The sequence below is a fragment of the Falco peregrinus genome, chromosome 4 (genome assembly GCF_023634155.1).
Source record: "Falco peregrinus isolate bFalPer1 chromosome 4, bFalPer1.pri, whole genome shotgun sequence".
Classification (NCBI taxonomy): Eukaryota; Metazoa; Chordata; class Aves; order Falconiformes; family Falconidae; genus Falco; species Falco peregrinus.
Genome location: NC_073724.1, coordinates 98,048,672 through 98,069,862, shown reverse-complemented (window position 1 = coordinate 98,069,862; position 21,191 = coordinate 98,048,672).

Here is a 21,191-nt window from a genome sequence, read left to right as displayed (position 1 = left end):
GCAAGTGGCTCCATGTGAGCTATGTGTTGAAGGTCCCTTTACAGCCCTTGGAGACCCCCCTTGGCCTGGCCAGCTCCAGCTGGAGGATGCTCGGCTGGTCAGCAGGGGTGCCCACTTTGGGGCAAGATGAATCATTCCTTGATTTCACTGCCTGCGTTGATGGAGTCTTGATTCAGGCCTGCTGTTATACCTACCTTCCCAAACAAATGCCTGGGATACCCAGGGGATCTCAGGTGGCATTAGGAACCTGTAGCTGAGCACACGATAAACCCTGCGGGCAGTGGAGTGGTGCACCAGGTGCAGGGTATGGCTGTATTGACTAGGCTGCAGGAGGAGGCCAGACACTCAGCTCATGTTGTACATTCACAAAACCAAGGTCTCCACATCTGGAACTGAATTTGGTCCTTTCCAACTGTTTCTGTGCCTTGACTGACTTACCAAGCCACAGTGGCTGGATTGTTGGCCAAAGTGTCCTTAGTTGCTGCCAACAGACATTTCCCCTGTTCTTGTTTTTGTTTTTATCTTTCCAATCCGCAGCAGGGCACTTGTCCCTACTCTCTTGCCTTGTTTTTATCTTGTAAGCTTTTTGTAGCACTTAAGGCAGTGGAGCAATACAGACTGTTAAAGATAAAATACAAGCACCCGGTACCACTCAGTCATGGTTACAGCAGTCTCTGGTAACTGGCTTCTGTGTGGATGTGACACAAATTCCAGCCTGATGTGAAAAAAGCTTAGGGCTCAAGAATTTTTGGCCTGCTTCTAGCTTTATGCCTGCATTTCAAGCTAACAGCTCAATGTGGCAGTCACGTACAGCCTTCCCCCACCTCCTCCCTCACTGCTGGTGTGTGAGGAGAAATAATTCTCACTCTGTGGCTGCAAAAGATAACAAAAAATCTCAGTAATGCATGAACCAGGCACCCCCTCACCATTTCAAGCTCATCGAGGCTTACAAGCCATGACATTGTGCTGTAGGATGGTGTCATGGGTGACCTGGAACGCCACCTGTCATATGGACCACTGCTCCATTGCACATTTTCATAAGGATGCTCACAGGCATGATTTACAGGAGGCAGGGATCGTTAGTGTTCTGCCAGTTGTAATCTCTGCTCAAGTGTGTATTGGTGATGTTTGTTTTATTTCTGCATGCTGGAGCCTGGAAGAAACAAGCTGTTTTCTGATTATAGAGATCTGAGCTACATGCATATTCTCAATTACACAGTGTGTTTGATTACTAACATTTTGGAAATCACAGACTATTCCTCTGGCAAAACTGATTCTTTTCTGCAATCTCACAGCATGAGCATTGTTGTCACCTGAAAATGACTTTTCGAGGATTGTGTTTTATACCACAGTTTTCTCCTTCCCTTAAATTAGCTCTCATCTGTGTTTTTCACAGATGCATCTACAGCATGTGCTGGAAAACACCAACGAGGGTATCATTCTGTTCCTTTCAGCATTAAGCATGTTCCTGTTAACAATAGCTGCTGTGTTAGGCAGGAGCCCTGACTCTGGAGCAGGCTTCCACTGAGCTAGTGACTCGACAAACCCAGAGTGATGAGCAACACCATGGGAGTTTACAGCTGAGGTATATGTAGTAGGTGTATATGAAGTACATGATTACAAGGAAGTCTATGTAACACGGTAAAGGAGGAAATACGAGTAAGACAACCTCAGTGAACATGGCAGAGTGTTCTTGGCACATGAGCAGCCTGATGTTTTTGGTTAAGCTTTTTTTTGAGCGGGCAAAGGTCATAACAGGAATGTAGTATTGGTTTGTAAACCTGTGCAAAAAGATGTGAGCTCTTTGGACATACCGACTCTTTTTTGTCTGTGAAGCCATAGTTGTTAACAAGTGGAAAGAAGAGCACAGAGGTAGCTCCACAGGTGGTAACAGGGAGATTTCCTCCTATGGGAAGGGCAGCAAAGAGGAGGTAGATGGATGAGGAGAGATGGTATCTGAGTAACTGTTGATAATATTCAATATTATCCAGTTTGGAGCCTCCCAGTTCAAAAGAGCTGTGGAACAACTGGAGAAGATCCAGCAGAGAGTTGCCAAGGTGGTCAGGACCTAGAGCACACAACTCAGGAGTAGATGCTTGAAGAACCTGACCTGGTTTACTCTGGAGCAGGAGAGGCCAAGGGGTGATTTAACAGCAGCCTAATACTTGACTAGAACTGCCCGAAGGGCTACTGCAAAGACCTTGGAGTCAAACTCTTCTTAGTAATGCCAGGCAATAAAAGCAGGGGCAACAGCCATGCGGCCTGGGAGTTTTAGGTAGGACAGAAACGGTTTACCAGAAGAGTAAACTTCTCACTGGAACAGTTACCCCATCACTGCAGATTTTCAACACTTTGCTGGACAATGCAAGGCTGGCCTGTTCCAGCTTTGGTAACGGTCCTGCTTTGAGCAGGAGGTTGGATCAGAGGCCTCCAGAGATCCCTTCCAGCCAACATGTCCATCACTGCAGCCATGCTCTGCTTGCATCCAGAGCTTCAATATAACTGCTGACAAAACATGACCAGCATACAGCAGAACCTACTGCTCAGGTAGGGTGTGATCTGCCTCTGCCCTTCCCAAAGGTTTAGGCTTTCTTCCTGTTCTCTCAGGTTATCTCTCTACTGCTAAATAAATGAAAGGTAGGGAGCCAGCTGCTGTCACCACCCACTGCCCATCACGCTTCCCTGCAGCTGGTTCTGGCAGGGTGCTGGCCGAGCTCCATGGGCCACCAGCCACAGGACACCCTGCACCTCGTGTGCTTCAGCTTGTCTGGGAGTCCTCGGGCTGCAAGCTGCATCTCCTGCCAACAGCTTCAGGGAAGCAGCCCAGGAGAACAGCTCCTCCCTCACCAAATGGCTGGTGAAGGAGGCATGGAGAAGGCAGCAGAAGGGTAACTCCCTCAAGTTCACGGTAAATGTATCAGAGAGTGCAAGTGCTCAGCAACACTTCAACCCTGCAAAGAGCCGTTGGAAAGGATCCCTACATCCCTCAGCTTCTAAATGCCTCTGCTGTGAGTAGGATTTGGCAAAGTGGACCCAGGCAGCCAGACACAGAGCTGTCACTGGTGGTTTGGGAGAACCTAAGTATCCAGTAATGTGGCAAAAAACCCTGTTTATGGCATGTTGAGTTACATGGATAGCTGTTCAGGTGGCACGTGGTGGCTCATACTTCAGGTGGAGTATGAGTCAGCCAGGAGAGTATCCAAGTGGCTATACAATTCAAACTTCAAACAGACCTAGCTACTGGCTCTGCAACAGGCAGCTCTGATCTGGAAGAGAAACCAAACCTTTCATCTTCATAGCACCAGCTGCCCAAACCAAAGTCTGCTGCTCAGGCTAGCCGTTCCCACACTTGCCTGCATCAGCTGAGCCACGAGCCAAGAGTGAGCCCCACCAATTGTGGAGCTGAAGTAAAACGCTCTTCTTCCTGAATGAATTCAGCCCCCAGGTGATGGAGGAGAAAATACAAGAGTGTGCGGGTAGGGGGTAACACTGGGAAAGAGAAGTTGGGGAGCCTATGGGATTGCCTGGAGAAAAGAAAAGCTAATGGGATGCGAAACCTCCGGCAGCAGGTGCAGATAGACAGGCACAGGATAATCAATTAACCAGAGGAAATTTCTATCCACGAATGTTGGCTGATTTGTCTCCTGAGTAGGGCTGAGTCTCTGATAGGACACAGTGACATGAGCTGCTTCTCAGGGAATGACAATGCTGAGACTATGTGCAGGACCTGAGCGTGTGCGGTGTGAATAATAGATTTCCATAAGCCCGATAACTCTGAATAAAGGGACACATCTCTCTCATCAGCCAATTATTTATTCACTTTCAGAAAGCAGGATGTGGGGGGAGAGAGAGACTAGCAGCAAATATTGGTATTCAAGAGCAGAATTAGAATTTTAATCTATGTCTGCTACTCGGGAGGCAAAATTCTCAATATAAATGCTAAGTATTGCACGCTCGTATTACGATGACTGCATGAATATGCATTGTCGCTGCTGGCATGGGGAGTCTGTCTGGTTGTCCTTTGGCTTTGCCACAGTCTGGGCATGCAAGAAATAGTGGTAAGGAAGCCAGCAAGCGATGCCATCTGAGGGCATCAGCAAGAGAAGGCACCAAGGCTGGGATGGCTGTAGCATGGAGTTAAAAAAAGTCAAGTCTGGCTGAGATCTCCCAATTCAGGGGAGATTCCTTTCCCCTCCGTGCTCTGGGAAATATGAATCCAGGGCTCCTCCCCTTCGTCTCCCATCCCATGCCACTATGGGGACAAAGAGGACAAGCTGCTGGGGAATCCAGGTGGAGATCACCACTAACAGGACCAGCAGCTGGAGCTGCCAGGGCTGGGCTCTTTGGTCACTTGGATATGTCTGTATGACCCTGCTGGGACCGCCTCTGGAAGGGAGAGATCTGAGCAGACTTGCATCACTTCCAGCATTGCTCCTCTTACCTCCTGCTCTCCTCGGCTCCCTCCCCAAAGTTTTCCTGTGCTTAATGCAAACACCTCTGCTGCAGCCGATCCATTTGCTGCTCTCTCACTACCCCCTGTCCTGTAAGATCTGGCCAGTGCCCAGTTCAGCAGTCAGACCCTGGCTCTAGGCTGCTTGTACAGTGTCAATAGTATGACAGCATGGCTCTGGATCTATCCCCTGATGCCATCAGGAGTATGTATACTGATAATGAAGCCAAGTGCTGCTCTGTCCTGTCGCTTACCGTCTCAGGATCCTGTTAATTACTGCTGCTCAGGGAGCATTATTTATGCAGTAAATTATTGATGAATGCAGCTCTGTGAAAATTTGAAAGTGTTGTCTGTCATTCGGCTGAATGAATAATAGTACATGGAGCACTTGCAGCAAACACCGTTTCTCCCTGATCCGAAGAAAGGGAGGGGGAAAATAGACAAAAGCACTTTCCTTGGATGTCTGCAAAGGTACAGAAAATACTTTGCTTCTCCATAACGATATTTGATTTTACTAGGAACTGTATACAAATTAAGGAGTGTAGTGAGCTCCCAGCAGCTATCAGGAGGAGACACTTGGCTTGCAAAGCGGAGGCACCAGTGGGTTAAAACCAGGATTTTCCCTTCAAAGCTAGTGTTGAATCCTCATTGTCTTCAGTAGGTATGGGAAATGATTTTTATTTTGGAAATATGTATAAATGGGATCTTGCTTGCATAGATACAGTAAATTTATTAAAGAAAACAATCTGAGAGGAAAAGAAGTGCCTGCTAATTAATTCAGACCTGCAACTCCTAGCAGCGTGCACTCCAGGCACCTAGGCAATTCACTGCACAGCATTGCTGCGAGTGTGACTAATAGCACAGTGGGTGCCTTTTTATCTTTAACACCTGCTTTCTTTTGTTACTTTGCAACATTGAACAACAGATGACTCTTGAAGAACTTCAGAGGCTGAATTCTGTTTTTCAGGTATGGCTTTGCCAGCGGAATTGTTATTTCTACATGAGCATAGGAACAAATACCCACAGGGGGCCAAGAGCGACATTCCCAGTGACTGGATCCACCAAAGCTGCCAGGACTGAGCCAAGGGGGTCGCACGAGGTGCAACCCCTGGCCGGAGGGATCTCCTTAACCAGCACGAGGTTTGGGTGGAGGGAGGAGGGACTCCCCACAGGGACACCCCAGCACGGAGCAGCTGCCCAGCCTGCGGCGGCTGGCAGGGTGCTGGCAGCATGGGCGCTTTGCTGGTGCTGATAAACTCCCTCTTCTTCAGCCTGACTCACTGCTGCCTGGCTCTGGCGGAAGAAGCAGCTCAAGGCGAGGAAGGGAAAAGGGAGCTGTACTCAGGATTAGTGTCCAGCTGCTTTCGGGATCTTGTAACAGTGAAGGAGCCAAGAGCTGTCAGAAGGGAAAGATCTTTTGTGCTGGAGGAGAAGACCTGGCAACTGCTTGGACAGGCAGCTGTAGGTCGGACAGCCTATACAAAGGGGGCTGCAGCACTGCAGAAAAAAAGCAGCTCTATTCCTTTGCTCACCCTCCAAAATGTTTGTAATCAGGCAGCTAAATACATCCCTTCTGCTGCTGTTCCTGAGGTGAGAGGCTGCAGTCGTGCCAGGACGTGCTCAGCATGGCTGTGGTGGTGAGGAGCAGGGGCAACCAAGGTGTCTCTGCCGGTGGTCCTGGCTATGCTCCAGCTCAGGGTGATGATCCAGAATGGGAATTTTGGCAGTAACAAAAAAACCAGGTTTTTAAGGTGGGCAAATTGCCTGCCATGAGAGTCAAGGGTCCAGCTGCAGAAGGAGGGGGGCTCTGCAGACGAAGCACCCTGCCAGCAGCACAAAACTTCCCAGCTGGCTGGGTTAGAGTCCTGGGAATAGTGCTGCAACCCTTTAAATATCGAATAGACAGCCCTGGTTTCTAGATGACCTTGGCGTGATCACACCTTCCAAAACTGGCTCACTGAGTCATGGCTCTGACTGCCCTGATGGCCACGAGGGACAGCAAAGAAAGGAGGGGACAGGGGCTGTGTGAGGAGGTGACATGGGCCAGGCAGAGGGCAGGGCTGTGGGAAAGGGACACAGCACTCACCTGGCTTCTCCATTTTTTCCATGGGAATTGCTCTGTGGAATGGACTCTGCAACAGGCTGAGCCTCAGGAAGGAGAGGAGAAGGGAAATAAATGGGAGAAAAGTGGAATAGAGGGATCAGGGGAAGAGGCAAGCCCAAGCAGCCCAAGCAGCCAGGGAGGTAGAAGTGTCAGAGGCCAGAGGACATGTGCAAGAAGGAAGAAAATCAGCCCAAATCAACTGGTGACCTTCAGAGAAAGCAGAAGAGAGGGTAAGCATGAACAAGTTGGCCACTGCCAGGTCAGAGACTCCTGGCAAGCACATTTTCACATTCTTCAAAGGGCGGGAGGGGGTTGCAGTGGAGCTGGGGCTGCAGTGGGGGCACTGGCCTGCACTCCCAGGTGCCTGGGGACATGGCTTACCCACCACCCACTGCGTGGAAGCTGCTCTCCACCTTCACCTCCCAGCCCAGGGGAGGCCAAAGGGGGTATTCCATCTCTGCAGAGACTTCAGGGGAATTTCTGTCTTGCCACCCCATCCACTGCCCAGGCAGGTGGCAAACGCCACCAGCCATCTCCATCCCAATCCCCTTTGTCATCCTCTGCTGTTCAGACAGGCCACCCAAATACATTATACCTTTCTCAAGACCAGGGAATGAAGATCAGGATATCTTAAACCAGCTTTATAGCAAAAATCTTGACCCTCCAGGCCTGAGTGCCATTCAGAGAGGTCCACTCTGGCCCATCAGAAAGGAGTGATGGAGATGTCCTTTCTGGAAGTGTCAAGAGGACCACTTTTGGGTATCTGGGAAAAGTTGTCCCATAGTTGTACTTGGTACACACAAGATCCATAACATTCTTAAAGCACTTTTCTGTACTTCCATAGACTTTCATAAGCTGTCGACTATGCTTTTCTCAACAACCTATTTCTAAGCAGCCTGAAATTCCCATAATTTGTTTTGTAGTGCAGTGAAAGCCCTGGGCTTATTTCCTGGCTTTTATTTTCCTTCATTATTTTGCAATAATTATACCACTGTATCCAGATGACTAGAAAGTAGCCAAACAGGTTTCCATTTTATTAAATAGTACAGCCAGGCTGCAAAAAGCATAAAAGATTTAGGCCCAGTTGTTGCAATTTGCTGGAGTCAGGTGACAGGATCCATCCCAAGGCACTAAGCTAAAACAAAGCTAGACTTTCTCAACTACTAGAATAATGAACTCTTGCTGGGTTTAAGAAATTTATTGTATTTCTAGAAAACATTGTCCAGAAGTGTAGGTTCACATTAACACACTCAGTAATGAATGACCTTTAAGCAAACCAAATATAATCTTTTTCAGCAATGTTATGTTATTTATTTTACTCCCAGGAGTTGGAAAAGGAGGACTATAAATAAATGCATGTAAAGAAGATCAAGTAGATAATGAAGAAGTGCACGAGTCCACATAGCACAGTACATGAACTACAATCTTAAAAAGCCTGGAAGTCAGGACTGTGTTTTGTTGAAGTGTATCTCTGCTCTGTGGACCTAATCCTGCAGACGGGAGATCCTTCAACAGCCTTTGTGCTGTTGTAGCCACTGGATTTCCCAAAATATTCTGAAACTCCAAATATTAGAAATTAAAAAACATATAGTATGGAAAAGCTGTATTTTAAACATATAGTTTCTCCCTATGTCTAGAGTGGTTACTTGTTTAGAGTTATGGAAAGAGGGAGGGAGGGTTATTTGCCTTAAGTAAAAACTGTAGAACTGTTGGATAACTCCGCAAACAGAACAACAATATTTGGGCTGCATCCGTTTTTGCTCAGTCATGGTGAATTTGGCTTTTTTATGAAAAATGAACCAATACTTGGATTAATCTGATCTGTATTTGGCAAAAAAGTTATTCCTGAAATTCTGATGCTTGTCCAGAAACCAATATGGAAACTGAGACCGCAAACCCCTATTGTTTCCAGTTGACTAAAAATCTGTCATGAAAATAAAGGATACTAATTCAGTTACTCTTCACATAGCATGTTTGTCTCAAAGTCTTATCACGCACACTTTTCAGTCATGAGTAAGTTAAACTTTTTATGAAAAAAGCCTGCATTGCAACAGGAAGAATTCAACGGCTGAGTGTGCATGGGGGGCAGCTTTGGCATCTTTTCGTTTGTTTTTTCTTACTTGGAGAGCAAGTCTTTTGGCCAAAAACAGGAGTAAGAACTGCAGCCTTAAAAGTTCATCACTAGGATTTAAGTCATGGTTTACGGTATATTAAAGAGAGGAAGTATTAGATGAGATTCAAATTTTCACATTAAAATTCTTCTGTAGAATGCACTTTTTTGTTCTATTGTAGACAAGTTTGTTTGGTACAGGATCCAAGCTTCTTTCTTGGGTTTTGTACAAATTGAGCAAGATGTTAGGAAACCAATACTAATATCGGACACAAAGGCAGGCTCCACACTGCTGTCCCTGCTCCTCTCCCTGTGCAGCAATAAGCATGTGCTGGACACTCTTTTAAAAACCACCTGAGCCTCACCACGCCACTCCCAAATGCAGCCAAACGTTGGGAGACATGAGGCAAGGCTCAGCCCCAAAAGACAAAAAAGGGTGCTGCAGAATAATCGATTTGTCAGTGCTATAGGTGATGAGCTAGGGGCTCACCCTGGGTGGGCTGTGATGGCCCTTCATTCTGCATTGTATTTATAGGATTCAATCTGCACTGCACTCAGCCTGGTGGGGGTCACATAATATTCGCCTTTGATCTCTGCAAGGTGGCTGAGGTCCTTGGAGGCATCAGAGGGCATGCACAGAAATCAGACCTGACAGCAGCACTTTGTCTTCTTGTGGAGCATGTGGATGGCAACGTCTTCACATGCTTTTTAGAAGACCAGCAAGGAGAAGCCTAAGTGAGTGCTGAATTTCACTGTCATACACAGCACAAGAGTGTGAGTGGTTCCTGCTTGTACTGTTGGATCCCTCTGGCCTTAACAGCAATTGGACTCTCATGTAATGTTTCTCCACAATATCCCATTGGATGTATGAAGCTATACAGTTAAATAAGTCACTTTGTCTCTTTTAATTATTATCTTAATCTTATTATTCTACCAACATTATGTGCTTGGCTTTTAATTCAGCTTGAAGTCAGACTTAAATGGTAATGTATGGGTGCGTCCTGCCCTTGATGGCAAATGAACATGAAATGCAGCTGATACTGTTGAGGACCTGCCTCCGAAATATTTGGCACTAAGAAATATTGAGTACAATTGACAATGCCATGCAATCACCAGCTTAGCCAGTGACTCCAAAGCTTCTTCATTCCCGCTCATTCCCCGCTTTACACTGGGGATGGGGGAAAATGTATTACATCTCCCAGAGAAAGGCATTTTGCCTCCTGCTGCAGGAGTTAGGGGCTGTTTGCCTGAGGAGAACGCTGGGTAAATGGGTTTAATCCTGCTCCTTTGCAAGTGACAAAAAGCAGTGTTGGACCCAGTCCAACAAAATGTCCTCATTAACTACCGCATGCTGTACCAAACCAGCCTGCTGTTGCAATAAAATATTTATAACTAATCATTTTGTTTAATGAAACATGTACTTTACAGCACCTTTTATAATTAACAAGGCATGTTCCAGTTAATTTTGCACATGACGTTTCACAGTTTATTGCCAGGTACTACACAGATACATAATAAGTACCTACAAATAACTGCCCGCATTAAGCTGTAGTACGGCAAACAAAAGCAATTAAGCTCCTGGGAAGCTCAGTATTATTTGTTTGTAGACAAGTATAAGGGTAGGACTTTTGCTAGACAAAAGGTTGGATTAGTGGGATGATAAAAGCAATAAACCTTGCAATGCATGAACACATTATGCTACAGTAATGGAGTAATGAGGATGCTTTAGCAGAGGCTTTAATGAAGCTGGATTTTGCTGACAGATAATGTTTAAAGATACTGGTAGGGTCAAGCTGTACTTAGTGATGCATTACATGACCTGGGTGCTGGCATTAGCATTGAAATAATGGCTCGTGACCCAAGTAAGGCATTCTCAGTGGCTTATGGCCACATGAACATATCCAGCATTTACCATTAAGTTGTCTAATTTGCAGGTTAGAGACCAAAAGAAGACATGCGGCATTTGTGCTGAGGTGAAACTTCCAGCACCTGCCCTTCATCCTATTCTCAACAAGCCAGAGGTTGTGATATGGGAACCCTCAGACACTTGTTCTAATCTAACCAGAGAGCAGGGGTGCTGCATTCTTAGTTCACTGACTTGATCACAGCAGCGCAGAGCGCTAAGCCGTCTCCAGTTTGCTTCTGCTGTTCAAGCACAGAACAGCTGCTACCACCATTTCCCATGGATATCTGGCCGGACAAACCTAGTCAGGATGAGGTTACTCACTGGGCTTCATCTTGTGGTCAAAAGCAAGAGCAGGCTTAAAACAATGAAATCTCAACCTTTTCATATTGTAAATGTAGTCTGAGGAGGCAGCTCCAAATGCTTATTGAAGCATCTTCTGAGAAAGAATTCTCCCTTGGTTAGAGCTAGTGTAATAATAATAGTAATAGTCATAGTAGTAGTAATAGTAATTGTTATTATATATTAATAAATACTTACAATTTTAACAGAGAATATATATTTAATAATACCTAACAAATATTAATATTAGTGAATGTATTTTATATTGATGAATATTAACATTATTTCCTTTTATTCCTGCCTGGCAGAACAAGCAGGGTGTACAGCGCTCAGGCTGAGCAAGGGAAGAGGAAGCCTGGTCTGGTGCACCTGAGCAAGCCTCCTTCCATCACTCTTCCTAGCACAGACCCCAGAGCTCCCTGTGGAGGGACAGAGAGTGGGAAATTCCCCTCGGATGCACACAGGTGCCCTTCGCTTCTCCTGAGCTGTTGCCTGCTGTCCTGGCCGGTCTGTGCAGACCCCGTGGCAGGGGAACAAGGCACCAGAGAGGCACCACTGCTGCGTGGGTCAAGCCAAGGAAGGGTAAGGAGCTCCACATGCCCACCACCAGGGACGTGCTGTAGTCTTGGCCCCCAGCACTGCAGGATTATGCCTTCCCATGAATTAACTGAATGTGGCATTTTTTGTCCTACCCTGACCACAGAAGGCTGGGGCTGGTTATTTGGAAACTGGCAATTCTCACAGATTTGTTACTTTTGTTGGTGTTCTGGGTTCAATTTTTGCAAATTGCTGAGCAGCTTTGCAAAGCCGTTGTGTGCCTTCAGCTCTCTCTGGCTTCATCGCTTTGGTCCTTTGGTAACCAATATCTACGACATGAATTAGCCATCTGCAAAATGCTGTCCTGCTATATTTGCGCCAAATCCCCACATCCTTATTGGAAATCAGGAGCCGCAGGGGGAAAACGAGTCTGTGTGTACAATTTTCTTGCAAAATGTTTCTCGGCTGTTTCTTTTTTTAAGGCTGTGTAAATATTTGGCTCAAGTCCTCGGTGGAGGTAAGCAGTTATGTTTCAAATTTAATGCAAAACCAGGTGAGAAATGAAGGTCTTTAATGATGCTCAGTTTGAATGCTGGCAAAATTATTGTGAATTTTCACTGCATTTAACTTTCTTCTTTTTGTCCTATATTATCTTGGTCTGTGCAGGATAACTGATGTTCCTCAGGCAGTCTAGCTCTGGTTAGGAATACCCATTCATTTTGATGTTGTTGCACCAGTTTCTTTGAGTTTGTCCTAAAACTGGAAGCAGAACAGCCAAAGAGACATGCAACCAGATGAAAAATTCCTGGTTTCCTTTTCCATGCTGAAGCCAGCAGATGGTGCTTACCGCCTTTACACGCCTCTCAGAGAAACCCTGCACTACCTGCTAGTAAATTTATGGTACTTACCAGGGAATAGCTATAAGGCTTACAGCTATTTGTCACTTTTCAGGGAGCTGAAGGATTGGGCTCTGAAAGCAAAACTCATCCCACAGTGTTGAGAGCTATAGGATTTCAAAACCGTATGAGTTTGGTTGTTTTCATGGACGGTTTTCTCAAAATGCTGCTTTGCTGCCATCATAATAATCGGGGAGGGAGGCGGGGGGGAGGGGAGGGAGTGGTCTTTAAAATTGGAAGGTGGGAGGAGGAGAGCAAGTTGTACCATCTCCTTGGACACGTTCCAAAGTGGAGCTTGCAGAAACAGTCTGTAAGAGACAGCTTGTGCCTCTGGTATGGGGTGGCTGAGGCCCAGGGAAGCCTGTTCAAGTCAGGATGATTTGCAGGGCATACTGAGTAGCGTTTGCTTCCAGGAGGCATGCTCTGACACCGCTTCAGCCTGAAGGAAAAGAGAGATAAGGTATCAGAAAAGCATTTTCCCAATCCATTCCCAGCAATGGTATTAAAGTGCTATCCACCCTCACCGCCAAGGGGAGAAAGCTGCTGGGTTCCCACATGTGCTTTGGGAGACCTTTTACACCTTGAATATTTTCACGGAACAGCTATAACTGTTCTCTCTCCCAGTGTGACTTATATCTGCTAGGAGGTGCACAGAGGCTGGGTTACATGAATTACAAGAAAAAGAACCCAAAATACCAGAGTTGCTTTGTCATTTGATGATGGAGAGCGTGAGCAGCAGTGCTGAGGGTAAAAAGCTCAGCTACACATTTACACCATTTACTCCTGTGCAAAGAGCTTAACTTGTTCTTATTTATTTGCCTATGTATTTGCTTTCTACATACAAAAAAAAAAAAAAAAGCAGAACAGAAATTTGCCTGGCAGACTGCACCTTCCTGTGAGCATACCTTTGATTTGATAACTTTCTCATGTTCTTTGTAGCTGAATTATTAGGACTCCATTAGAGCAGTGATCTCTACCTCCAGCTGTGAGCCGAAAGCCTTAGTAAGAGGTAACAATTTTGCTTATCATTAAAACCATAGAAACTTCTTTCAGTATAGTGTGTATACAGCTTTCCCTGCTTCCAGCCCCACCACAGTGTCAGCGCTGCCTGCATCTCTAGGAGCGGCCTGAGGTTTAAACCTTTGCTTTGATGATGGAAACATAGAATCATAGAACTGTTTGGGCTGGCTGGGACCTTAAAGATCACCTAGTCCCACCCCTCCTGCCATGGGCAGGGACACCTCCCACCAGACCAGGCTGCTCACAGCCCCATCCAGCCTGGCCTTGAGCACTGCCAGGGATGGGGCAGCCACAGCTGCTCTGGGCAACCTGTGCCAGCACCTCACTACCCTCATAGTGAAGAAAGCAGAAGCAGTATTCTCTTTTTGCGTTCTTTTTTGTTTGTTTGGGGGTTTTGTTTGTTTGTTTGTTTTGTTTGTTTTTCATGGATTAGCTGTTGTACAAGCATGGCTTGGTTTTCTACATGGGAGGGCAATTTCAAAACTCATCAAGGCTAGTTAGAAAAGGCAGCAGCCTTTCAGCAGGGCTGGACTAATTTTCTGACCACTCTTACCAGCTCTCGCAGCTAACTCAGGGGAGCAAGAGTTACCCGGAACCTGTGCTGCTCAGCACTCTGCTACTGCAGTCTGGACATGCATCCTCAGGTTTTCTCCCAACAACATTGTTCCCTCCTATCTGCATGTTTACACTGGAAACTCGGTGAAATCTCAGAAATATCGATGTTTTCCTGAGGCTGCTAGCTAGTTCTTTTTACCTCGCTGGAAATAACGCAAGATAAATGTATCTGATGATTAATATCCATATGATTTGATCATATGTGGGTACAGTGAATCAAAGTTATTTTACCTGATATAGGAGAAGAGTGTGTCTAGGCTTGGGCAGAGGAACCAGGTAGGGTCTGGCCCAGTTTGAATCTTTACCAGGGAATTAGTGTATTTCAAATACCTGGAGCTGACATTGATGGCATTAACACTTTGCATTAATCAAGATAATAAGATGACAGTAAACATATGAAATAACTTTTTAGTTTTCAGCTGTGTCCAGGAGTGCTGAGCGTCTGCCCTTTAATGTAACTTTCTATCAATGACTTTAAAAGTGCGTATTGAAAAGCAAATGCTCCAAGTGGTTACTGAGGCATTATCAAGCTACTTAATTTTTGATTTATGTTATGTGCAGGCTGACGAGCTTTGGTTCTTAAATAACCATTGTACAAGCAAAAGGCTTGTATATTCAGTTTACTTTCTGTCCTATTTCTGGGACCAGGGTGCAAACACAAGTCTTGTTAGTGAAGGCAAAAAGTGCTCAGCAACTCTGTGGCCCCATTTCAGCAAAGCACAGGCAGCTGTCAAACACAGACCTCAAGGGGAGACATGCAAGCATGCTTCCCGGCTTTGATGGATTGAAGACATAGGAAGGTCTCTAAAACCTGCTTTGCTCCCAGAGAAATCAGCTGCAGAGCTCCTATTGATTTCAATGAGAGAAAAAAATCTCTTTCAAGGGTAAGTAAATAAATGTATTTCAGCGATATACAGATCAGCACTCACACGGCTTTGAAATGTGAAATGCCAATCATCTCCAGCATCACAATGAGCGCTGTGCTGCTTCGCTACAGTGTGCTTTATCGCCCAGACCTTCCCCCACCCAGGCTGTCTTCATCTGCCCACAGGAGCAGAGCAAGAGGAGTCACGTCTCCTCCAGGTCACCTTGGGTTTCCATAGTGACTATTTGAATGCGATTGTCTTATCAGTCAGAACCTCCTTTACTCTCATAAGCAACTATAAAATCTCTTCTGGTTTCTATAGCAACCATCTTTAAACCCATATATTTGTTTTTTCTAGGCTTAGCTGAATTGTTGGAAACAGTGCAAATTAACTGCTGGTGCAATATTTCTTACATTTTTTTCCTTTAAGCTACCCTTTACTGTCATCCAGAACAACAGTTATGATGAGGCTACTGTCCTTTTGTTCCAGTTACTTAGAGATATTCTTTGCTGCCTAACCACATGAGCAATGCCTCTTAAAAACCACTGTTTTAATGAGAAACACTGAAAACCTGAAACTTCTGGAGTTCAGCCTTTCCCTTCCCAAATCAGGCCTCTTTATCAACCTATACCCAGGCACTTAAAAGAAAAAACAGTGCTGTTTTGTTACGCCAAATCACTTCTTGTAACGGTATGCGAGAACAGCACCTTCCCTCCAATAACCTCAATGCAAAGTACAGTGATTACTTAGCAGCAACACTGTAAGTTAGTTGAATATTATTATCTGTGTAGTATGAAGAGTGTGTACAAGACAAGGTTAACGGCCCATCTACACTGCTGGACCAATAAAATGTCAGGATGTTCGGGGATTTTTTTCAGCCTAAATGTGATAACTGCAGAGCAAGTTGGTATCGCATCTTTTCCTTTCACCAGGCACAGGCAGACATAAAGTTACCTAAAAGAGCTGACACTGGCACAACCACAACTACGTTCTTACTTCATGATCTGGTTATAAATATGCAGTGCTGTTCAGTCTCGGAGTTCATTTTTACTGGTGTCGTGGTTTAGGCTGGCAGGCAGCTAAACAGCACACAGCCACTCATTCACTCCCCCCATGGTGGGATGGGGGAGGGAATCTGGGCAAACAAAGTAAAATTTGTGGGTTGAGATAAAGACAGTTTAATAGGACAGAAAAGAAAGGGATAATAATAACAACAACAACAACAATAATAATAATAATAGTAATAATAATATATGAAACAAGTGATGCACAATGCAACTGGTCACCACCTGCCAACTGATGCCCAGCCAATTCCTGAGCAGCGGCCCCCAGCCAGCTTTCCCCTTAGTTTATATATGGAGCCTGATGGTATGGAATATGGTATATATGGTCATATGGTATGGAATATCCCTTTGGCCAGTTTGGGTCAGCTGTCCTGGCTGTGTCTCCTTCCAACTTCTTATGCCACAAAGCCTACTTGCTGGTGGGGTATTGTGAGAAGCTGGAAAGTCCTCGAGTTAGTGTAAACACTGCTTAGCCACAAAGAAAACATCAGTGTGTTATCAACTTTATTCTTATCCCAAATCCAGAACACAGCACTGTACCAGCTTCTAGGGAGAAAATTAACTCTATCTCCACCGCAACCAGGACACCTACATAGATCATAAGCGGAGAATGTGCTTAATTCTAGGTCATGAAGTTAGCAGTACACAATTATCCCGCTCTGAAACTCTGTGGCAGTGTTCTATGGAATCCTCTCGGTAGCAGCAGATCACAGCCATACCAGATCTACCTCTGTGCAACTTCCAGGCTGCATGGAAAGGTAGATGGGACTATTGAAGGGGAAGAGAGGACCTCAGCTCAACCTGTGGCACAGGTTTCTAGCTGTCCTGGGATATTCTTACTCCTCTTCCTCTGTATTAGGAAAACAATTTTGGCTTTGGAGTGTGACAAGATTGTTTGCTTTTCTCTCAATTTCTAACTTTTCTTAGAAACCCTTGGTCCCTCTGATGTTATCGTTTGTTCCCCATTGCCCAGAGCTGCTTGAATGCTGGCACAAGGCGTGTTTGTGCCTGTGCAATGGGGTGAGCAGCACATGCAGGAACACCAGCAAAGCTGCAGTCAGTCCACCATCCTGCTCCCCAGGAAAAGGGTTGCTAACAAACAAGGAAAGGTGAAAAAATAGCCAGGGGCCTGGGGCTGGGGTCACATATCAGGGAAGAGCAAAAAGAATAGGAAATCTTGGGAGTATGGGAGGAGGAATATCTTGGGATGATAAAAAGGAGAGGAGTTAACTACTTCTAAAATTAAAAAAGAGGAAAATGTAGTGACTCAGGATCATAATGCTGAATTCACGAAAGCTGATGGAAGGTAGTTGGTACTGCAGGGGCTTGGATGCCCCAGCTGCCCAGCTGTGCTGAGGGAGGTTTCTGTGTTTTTCCAGGGTGCACCACTGGTGCTACTCACCTTGAGCTGCAGGTGAAGGGGAGGAAGGGGCAGGGGGAAGTCTCGAAGGGAAGGAGAGGGCAGCTGGCTCCTCCAAGGAGAGCCAGAGGGGACCACATGGTGTTCAGAGCCCACAAGGCAGTAAAAGTGTTTGTGCACAGTAAGAAGCACGACCTACTCGTGACAGGCAGAGGGGATGGGGTGGTCGGGCTGTGGATCCCTGAGGTGCCCAGGTGAGGGGCTGTGGGAGCCCTTGGCGCGGTGTGCTGGTGCAGAGCTGGGTGCGCAGGGCGGGCGGCTACCCCTGCCACTGGTGTCCCGGCTGCTGTGTGGGACGCAAGTCACTGGTGTCATTGGTGACCGTGAGCTCAGTTTCATTGCTTCGGGTACAGCCAGACACCCCAGGGCCCAGCACTGCGGCTCACTGCCCTTAATACTGCAATCCGTTTGCTCATACAAACCCCAGAGAAATATCGCTTCTAGAAATAAATGCTGTGCAAAACCAAACTGTTTTCAGTGTGAGCTGATCTGGAGCTGTTCCTCATCCCTAAACTTTCAATCCCACAGCAGTTTCTGCCCAAACAGATCATCAGGTGAGCAGGGCTTTCAGCTCTGTGCAGGGTCCTGCCGCCTCACTGTATGCTATGGAGGCTCTTGCAGACCTGCTGGGTACTGCTCAGGGGGGGAATGCCAGTAGTCCAGCTAACTAAGGAGTCTTCAGGGGAGATGGCAGCAGGCAGAGACGGGGCACAAGGAGCCATGGAGCAATACTAACCAGCAGGAAAAGCTGCTTTCTTCAGGCAAATGGTTACAATACCTCTCTCTGCCTTCCTTTCTGTGAACGGTTCGTTCTTTCTGTGCAAATTTGCTGAAATTATCTGATTTCTGAACGTGTAACTCATACATAATCTGTGCAAAATAAACATGTGCCCTTTGCTGGCATTAGAACATTTACAAATCTGAAGTCAAATACTGAGGAACTGGGAAATGCCAGAGCTGAAGCCCTCTCTGTAGTTGTACCTCAGGCTCTTTCAGTGAAATGCTCTGAAGAAGCAGAGTCCTTCTTGCTCGACTTCCCACCACCCTCCCCCGACAGGCTGAGCTTTTCTTCCTTCTCTTTTCCCTGTGGACTTTGGATGCTGAGGACCAGAGCTGCTGGTTCCCAGCTTGCCCAAGGACAGCCAGGGGCGAGCTCCCTGCTTGCCCCTATGTACCTGGCATGCAGCCCCTTTATGTTACTGCGGATACACTTGCTTTTCTCTACCTAAAATTGAGGAAAGGGGCAGCTGGGAAGAAGGGGTGAAACAGGGTGTTTTGCACGGTGGTTTTCTTCCCAGAGCCTGTGTTCGCAGCTCAGTGAGGACTGCAGGAGTGCCGTAACAGCATATAATGCAGATAAGAAACGTATTGCTTGCAAGGACTAGAAATCTCTTTTTCCTTATCTTGCTTTTCAGAGCCGCTTAAACTCCATGTCTTTCTTTCCCCTGTGTGGCTGATGTATTGGGAAACTGATGCAGAGCAGCTACACATGTTCCTGCCTTCCCTGGGGCTTGCACAGTGTGGCTGGTGGTCCCTCCCTGCCTCCCTCCCTTGAGAGCATGGGGGGCACGTGGGCTGTGTCTGCTTAACACCCCACTCTTCACACAGTATATAGCTGCACATCCCGGTCATCTTCTCAGCAGCTGCTCCCAGGAACATGACTTTGTTACTTATGCTGCTCCCTCTCCTGCTCCCATTGCACTGTGTCAGTCCAGAGCCTTGGGCGAGTAACTCAAGGGGCAATAAGAGCCAGAAGCTGTGCTGGATACTTCCACAGCAGTTTCCACTAGATTAACCCTGAAGGACAGCCAGTAGGGTAGATCAGTTACTGAGGTGTGGCATGCTGCTCAGTGGGCTCTCACGTCCCTTCAGGGTGGCCTCAGTCCCTTGCCCTGAGACCACCTGACTTCCAGCCCTCCTCTGAAGTATCTGAGCATCCTCCACACAAACAGGAGCACCTTCTTACAGGAGGGACGGTAGGTAATCAGTGGATACTGGGTTAAAGCATGGCTGGCAGCACTGTTGATTCCATCCCACATTTGAAGAGGGTGGGATGTGCTCTGACCACAGTCATGGGCAGGACCTGCGGAAGAGGTGATGGTTATCCTCTCCTGTGACCCACCAGTGTGCGGGGTGATGCAGCCTGGACCTGGGCAGCTGTGTGCCTACCCAGCAGCAGCTGCTGAATTGCAGGCTGTAGGCACCCAGATCTAGACTCGTTCAGGGGGACTTTAAGTACTAAAGCCCACCCAAACTCATTCTCTGGTCCCTGTTGTAGTATTGGTGAGATCACCAAGATCTCAGTAAAGGTGAGCTAAGTACATGCTTTTTCCATGCTGTTCAGCAAAAAAAGAAAGCTGGGGCGTGAAGGACAGGAGGTGTGAATTTAAGTGGAAAGTTTGAGCTACTTTTCAGAGTTCAGACTTCTGTTGGTTTTTTTTCTTTTTTTTTCTTTCTTTCCCTCCTTTGAAGATAGATGAAGTGTGGGATTTTGAAAGTGGAAAGCAGTTATCTGGGTTCACCAATGCTCACAGGGAGGCACCGACCACCTGTTTGATCTTTGATAGCAGTGAAAGAAGGTAGATTTTGTATTGGTTACATCTCTGTAGGCATTATTGCTGGTACCCACAGCAAAGGGCACTGCGTCTGAGTCCTGTGCCAGGCTGGCAGAGGTGGATGCTTGGAGACAGGCAGTTACAGCAACAGGCATTGTCTGCATGTGCTGAAGAGGGGCAAGCAGTCTGCACATTTCTGGAAGACTGGATACATTTGAAGGTCATAAAGGAGAGCGGATTAAGCTTTTATTTTTTTCCCCTGCAGAAGGGAAGTGTGATGAGGTCTGTGACTGCACCTATGCAGAGGTGAACAGGAGCAAGTAAGGTCTTCCCTGACATTGCATGAGCCTTGTTCCAGGGCCAGATGCATTGGGTGGGAGTTTATGTTGCAAGTAACCCTGCCTTTCTGTGGGAAGTTCCTCCCCTGAGACATTCCTGAAGGATTAGTCAGATTCGTATGCTTCTGAAAGACACGTGTACTACAGCTTCTGGAAAGAAAAGAACAAAAATGGATTCAAGCAGAGCTGTAGTGCTAGCAGATGGAGCTGCCCAGCCTGACCGAGCAGGCTTAGGCTGTCCATGGCTGGGTCTGCACACCCGCAGAATGCGTGCAAGTCAGATGGTGCTCTGAAAAGATGAGTTATTCTGTGCCAAAAAAAGAAATTATCTGCTACAGCATAGACCATACACGGGCGCTATTGGTAATACAGCATCGCATGCAAGTCAGAACCTGTGCTAAGCACAGGACCAAGTACATTGAGGAAAAGTTCTATAGTCTCCATGAGGAACAGTAATTCCAGAGCAGAAAATTATTACCATTCCATCCTTTTGGAGACCAGTGGGTAAATTTGTTAATGTTTTAATATTTGAACTAACCATGTGTACACACCACATCTCTTTCTAATTTTGGAATAGTGGGTTGATAAATCAAAGACATCCTGAACAGTGTCCTGAATGTTCTTCTAGGTGTATCGTGGCAGTTGGGTGGGATAGAATAATAAATGTGTGCTTTCAAAGTAGAAAGGCTGCATCTAAAAGAGATGATCTGTTAGCATAAAATAACACGAAATTGTTTTAAATGAAAACTCAGACTCAGTGTTTAGATTTTAGTGAAAAATAAAACTGAGCAAAAATCGCTTTGCCACTGCTAGAACCTGCTGTTTGGGCTTGAAACCAAAACTGTGCTCAGGATACACAGATCTTTGGATCTTTCCACGGGGAAAGTGGTGTTACACCAACTGCCCACCCCTCTTCCCCCCTGGGAATGCACCCTGTCGCTTGGCTGTGGGCTGACTTTGGGAGCTGAAAG